General features: G+C 30.9%; 1 long non-coding RNA gene across 1 annotated transcript; it reads left to right on the forward strand.

The window, feature by feature from the left end:
- Positions 1–4,600: 4,600 nt before the first annotated feature.
- On the forward strand, positions 4,601–6,065 carry LOC148765879 (uncharacterized). The gene is made up of 2 exons (XR_016029201.1): positions 4,601–4,871; positions 5,653–6,065. It is a non-coding gene; the product is annotated as an uncharacterized LOC148765879 (long non-coding RNA).
- Positions 6,066–6,539: the final 474 nt, after the last annotated feature.

A 6,539-nucleotide genomic window follows, 5' to 3' on the forward strand; every position in this document is an offset into this window, starting at 1 on the left:
CGAGATTATATGGATTATTATCACTTTTGTACCCGATTTATCATATTCGAACTCCACATTTTAAAGCAAGATGATCATAATATGTGTTTTTAAGCTTGTATATATCAAATTGTGGTGCATCAGAAACTGTATTTTTACACAAAACGAGTACAAACTAGAGCACATTTCATGAAATCTAGATGATTATGTTGAATTTGACACCATAAGGGTGGAGATGTTAGAAAAATCATAGCTAGGGGGATAGACGTAATTATCCAAATAAGATGGGTTTTTTCGTAAATTGACCATACCTTAGGGGTGGTTGTAATTTACCCAAAATAAATACAACGTAAAGGGTCTTTTTAATTCTGGTAAGAGGTTAATGATTCAAATTTCCATGTATTGTAAATAGGATTGAAAATCAAACTAAAATACTCACTCTTTGATTTAAAATCGACATTAATGATTAGGGGAAATTGGCTAGACACCCCTTATTCTGGACTTATATAGGTAGAGATCCTAGTTGCTAGATGAATATAGGCATAGGTCCTTTATCACATAAAAATAATATAAATAAAATAAAACAATTAGTATATGGACATAAACACCCTCAATTAATAAGAAAACAAATCTCATACACTCTCCCTCTCTTCAATCTTACGTATTTTTCTTCCTATATAATCTCTCATATTTCTCTTCCTCTCCATCTCGTGTCTCTGGCTTTTTTCTTCTGATTTTTTTTTCTTTTCGATCAACACTTTTCGATTTTTTTTTCCGATCAACTTCTTTCTTTCTCTATACCCTTTCTCGATTACATCTGTTCAATTTTTTTTTTCCTTTGGAATTCGAATTCTTTTGGATTATGTTGTAGGGAAGGAAAAAAAAATTGAAGCTTTGCATTATTAGATGATTTTTTGGTGAAAGAGTTAAAAGCGGACAACAAACATAAATCGCTCATTGCTTGCACAAGGTGAGTTTTTTTTTTTCTCGTTTTGTATTTATCTGTAGTGAGTTTATAATGTTTGTTTGTATTTCTAATTGATTTTGGTTCAATAAATAGCAAACAACAAAATAATGAAACAGCAAAATCAAATTGTTTTTGCAAACTGCAAATTGCAATCGATAATAGTAGATTTTGTTGCAAACTGCAAATTGCAATTTTTGCATTGATAGAATATTTTTTATAATTTTATTGTTATTTTTTGCATTTTTATGATATGTATGATATTTTTGTTCTGTATTTTTTTTTTTATTATTATTTGCATTTAGATATTGCATATCATATTTTCATTTTATTGTTTGTAATTAGATGATGCTGATTTTTTTACTTGTTCGATTTATTGTTTGTATTTGGTGAATTCATAGGTAGTTTGTTGTTTTAAATTCAATAATGCAAGTTTTAATTATTAGTTTGCTATTTGCATTTTACAGAGACAAAAGCGGGCGGTTGCGGCAGTGGCGCGGCGTTCGTAGCGGTGGTGCGTTTTTTACAACCTGAGTAGTTACCGAACAACAAACAATTTCTAAACAGCAAACGACACGAATGCAAATTGGGAAACAACAAATCGAACGAAGGAAAAGGGAATGAAGGCAAACTGCAAACGACCTAGTAAATTGCAAACGCTCAGACACCCAAACCTATGGAAGGCTTCAAAATTTGTGGAGATTTTGGTTTTGAAAAAACAGGGAAGAATCGATATCAAGAGATTTGCAGTCCTAATTTTCGGATTTGCTGTATAATATAGGGAGAAAAATAGGGGATTTGATTTTGAGGATTTATTTTACCATATATTGATAGGGGTATTTTTGACAAATTACAAATAATAAAATCTGCTGGAAATTAGAGTTTATTAGATGGATTTTAACACATATAATATCTTAGAGGAGGACCTATAGCAAATTGCCCCTAATGATTAAACTAATTAAGCTCAATTCTAAAATAATGAACCAAGCTTGAACACAAATTTTCTTGGGATTATTTGTCAAAAGCCCCCCATTACACAAGTTTAATTACAATAGGTCCAATTTTTTTAGATTTTTTGAGATAAATCCATTTCAGCATTAAATAATAAAAAATAATAAATTATCACTATTATACCCCTAACTTAAAAGTAACGTATGTTTTATGATTGGAAATAAAAAGGAATTAAAAAAATTGGAAATATCTTTTCCTATTATATCGTAACAACACATCCCAAATCGAAGAAGAACAGGTAATAATGAATAACCATACCAGCAAATTAATTAAATTAAGGAATTAGTTTACATACAAAAACAAAAGGATCTTTTGCCGCATGATGAACAACAAAAAACATCATAAAAAGCTTTAATCTTTAAACTTTAACTAAAACAGATGAAAAAGGGGCAGAAGAGGCTTTACCTTCATGAGTGGTTGAAAGTTCGTACGAATTTTGATTGGATCTTTGGAGAAAAACATCGCAATCATTGGAGATAAGGTCAAACCAAATATTTTTTCTTATTATTATATGTATGAGCTTTTGTTTTCTGGAATTTTGTGGAGGTGTCGGTGGCCATGGGAGCTCGAATGAGCTTTTGTTTTCTGGAATTTTGGGGAGGTGTCGGTGGCCATGGGAGATGGGATGAGCTTTTGTTTTCTGGAATTTTGGAGAGGTGTCGGTGGCCATGGGAGATGGATGACGATTTAGGGTTCGGGAATAGTGGATTTCGTTTTTTTTTTCTGTTAACTGTTTGTTGTGTTTTTAGTCGATTACATTAATTCGTTGTAAATTACGTAGATTTCGATAAGTTTGTAATGGATTACATCAATATTAATGTGCATTACTTTAATGTCATAGTGAATTTTACGATAATTTCATAGTGGTTTTCGATAATTTCATAGTTGTTTTTGAAAATATACATAGTGGTTTTCATGTTTATATAATTGTTTATACAGAGTGGTTTTTATATTTATATAGTTATGTATACATAGTGGTTTTCATGTTTATAGAGTTGTGTTTATGCAGAGTGGTTTTCATGTTTATATAGTTGTTTATACAAATATAGTTGTATATACATAGTGGTTTTCATGTTTATATAGCTGTTTTTATACAGAGTTATTTTCATGTTTATATAGATGTTTATACAGAGTGATTTTCATGTTTATATAGAGTGGTTTTTATTTAAAAAAGCTGGAAAGAAAAAAAAACCATTTTAAAAAAAAATCGAAAATAAGAAAAAAGAAAAACCATGAAAAATGAAAAAAAAAAAATAAAACCATTATTTTAAATTAAAATAAAAAAAACATGAAAAATATAAATAAGAAAAAAATAATTTAAAATAAAAAACGAAAAAAAAAAAAAAAAATAATAAAATAATTATAAAATTTTCTTTTAAATCGAAATAAAGAAAACCATTAAACAAAATAAAGAAGAAAAGGAAGAAAAAAAACTGAATTGGCGTGATGAGGGGAATAATTTTTGGAGAAGGGTGTAATTTTTTTAAAATTAGATAATTATACTAATTAATAGTTTGTGGGGGCATATATGGTTTTTGAGGCCCTGGATTTATCTCAAATATCATTTATAAATAAAAGATTTATCAAGAATTAAAATCCCAATGAAGGGTGTTTGGCATATAGCCCCAATATTCTTTTACTAATATACGAAAATTGGGACGAGCTCGAGCCGGATTAGAAAAGTAATAGTAATATATGTTAAGAAACAGACTATTTCATTTCCAACTCAATTCCGGCTCAGCTCGATTAAAGCTGATTCGGTGTCTATTCATTTGCTTATCAAACCAAACTCATATATAAATTTAAAACTCGATAAAAATTAAAACAACGATGATATCCTCAAGTACTTACGAAGGACTAAGGATATATTTTTGGTCTATGGGGGTGCCGAGTTGAAATTAGAGGGCTTTACCGACTCTAGTTTTCAATCGGATGTGGATGACTCAAAGTCGAACTCGGGATTTATATTCACGCTTAATGGTGGTGCCGTGTGTTGGAAGAGTTCCAAGCAAAGCATGACGGCCGATTCCACTACCGAAGGTGAATACATTGCAGTGTCTGAAGCTGCAAAATAAAGGACTTGGATAAGGAAATTCATCCAAGAGTTGGGTGTCATTCCTAATGCTAATGATCCAGTACCGTTGTAATGTGATAACACCGGAGCCGTGGCGCAAGCTAAGGAGCAGAGATCTCATCAGAAGTCCAAGCATATTCTGAGGAAGTATCATGTGACGAGAGATCATTGATAGAGGTGAAGTTAAAGTAGAACGAGTCACCTCGGAAGAGAATGTTGCAGACCCCTTCACGAAGCCTTTACCAAGGTCGGTCCACGAGAAACATAGAGAGTCGATGGATTGCGATTCATGGGTAGTTGGTTTTAGATCAAGTGGGAGATTGTTAGAGTAGGTGACCAACAAGCCAACTTGTGGTTGTGGTCTTTCCATTTATTATTGTAATAATTAATCATTTTTCGTATTAATGATAAAACACCTTGGCATTCTATATCTTTGTTCCTTGGGGTAATTTTCTATAGACCCTCCATTATTAAATTATATTGGTTAAAATCCAAGTCATAAGTCCAATATTGCTATAACCCCCTACAATTTTTTATGGCTGATTTGCCCTTTAGCGAAAATAGGAAAATTGTATTCTTAAATTTATATATTCCTATTAATCCTCCATAAAAATCGGTTTTAGCATAAATCGTGCTACAAAACGTCAATTGCAAATCCTCCCCAAATTGTATTTTTCCATCGTTAATCTCTCGAAAAACAAAATTTCTCCCTGCCCCCTTTTCTTCAATGCAATCTATGTAACCCTATCGTTGTTCTCGAGAACGATGGAATCTCTATAACTTCTGCAAATCGCCAACAAAGAAAACACATCCTAGAGGATAGTGCAAAATCGAAACGTACAGGTAATTTGATTTGTGATTTTGTAAATGTCTTTAATGGCGATTCATTGACGGGATGCAATGGGTTATTTTTATAACATAAGTGAAAGATGCAAATTAGAGCTTTTAACCCCATGTACTTTTTATTTTTATTTTTTGTTTTGACATTATTTTTTGTTTGGTTTTACTGTTCATTTAAAATATTTTTCCGGTTGTTTTGCGTTTTTGTTACATATTTTCAGATCTCGATTGCGATTTTTTGTTTTGTCGTCTTTTGTGCTTTTCGGCCCTTTGGAGTATTTTGTTAAATTTGTCTTTTTTCCTCCTAAATCTGTTGATTGTTTGTTTGGAGTTTCCTGGTTTGTGTTACATTATTTTGTGTTTTCATTTTGCTGTTTTGTGATACTTTTTTTTTTTTTTTTTTTGTTCATGTTATTTTCTGGTGTTGATTGCAACATATATTCGATTTCGTTGTTTTTTTTTTTTTTTTTTTTGCAATTTGTTGTTTCTAGCGTATTGTATTTTCACTTTGATATTTATTTTGCGTTTTGCACTTTGATGTTTATTTTGTATTTTGCATTTTGCATTTTGCATATACGATGTAATCTTTGATATTGTATATTTCATTCGAACTTTTGGTATATTCTTAGTCATCTTGTGATTTTTAATTGCATTTTATTGTTTCAAAATTACAATTTGCATTTGATGTTACCAAATGCACCTGACATATTGTTATATGCAATTGATGTACATGGATTATAGGTACCGACATGGTTGTCCAATAATTTTTTTTTCAATTGAACAGTTGATTTGACGAAGGGGAAGAGGAAAGTAGATGAATCATTTGCCTCTTCAAAAAGAGGAAAGCAACGATGAATCAAGCCAAATCTATTTGCACGATAACACGAAGCCATATTATGTTTCGACATCGCCTCAACAAACCAGATTTGGTTGATTGTGGGATTTTTTTCTTGTATATGGCAAGGCAGTTGTGCATGCAACAACCATTAGTGAGAAAACTGCAGCAAGTGGGATTATCGCACTCGAAAAACTTTTAATTATCAGTTCTTGAACGACGAGGATACCGTTGAGTTTAATTATAATTTTTTTATGATATTTACTATGTTTAACCGAACTTTGATTTTTATTTGTGGCATTATATTTTTGTTGGATTTTGATATGAACTATTTTCTAATATATTCCAAATTCACGCAGGTATTTTGTGTACTGATATATATGCTTGCCAATTCATAATTTCTTATAAATTCAGTAAATTGTTAAAAAAAAAAACAGGCAAAGTGTCACAGGGTTGTAGTCGATTTTTGTTATGCTATCCACCGCTGCAACAAAATTCTCACAGGGCTTTAGTCTTCATTCCGCTGTTATAGTTTGCATTTTGCTATTGTAATTTATATGCAAACTGCAAAAAGAAAATGCAAAGTTCAAATAATACAATACCAACTGCAAAAAAAAATATATGGCGTCAAAAGTGTAGATAATATTATACCAAAAAATTACATCATATATAACATCAACATGCACAAATATAGTCGAGCAACAAACACATCGTATATGCAAACTGCAAACATTAAAATCAAAAGTGCAAACAATACCATGCCAACAACTCAAAAAAAATATATAACATCATAGTGTAAAATATAGTCTGCTAAAAACAGCAAAACGCAAAACAAA

Source organism: Erythranthe guttata, chromosome 13 (genome assembly GCF_056151865.1).
Source record: "Erythranthe guttata isolate IM_541 chromosome 13, IM_541, whole genome shotgun sequence".
Lineage (NCBI taxonomy): Eukaryota > Viridiplantae > Streptophyta > Magnoliopsida > Lamiales > Phrymaceae > Erythranthe > Erythranthe guttata.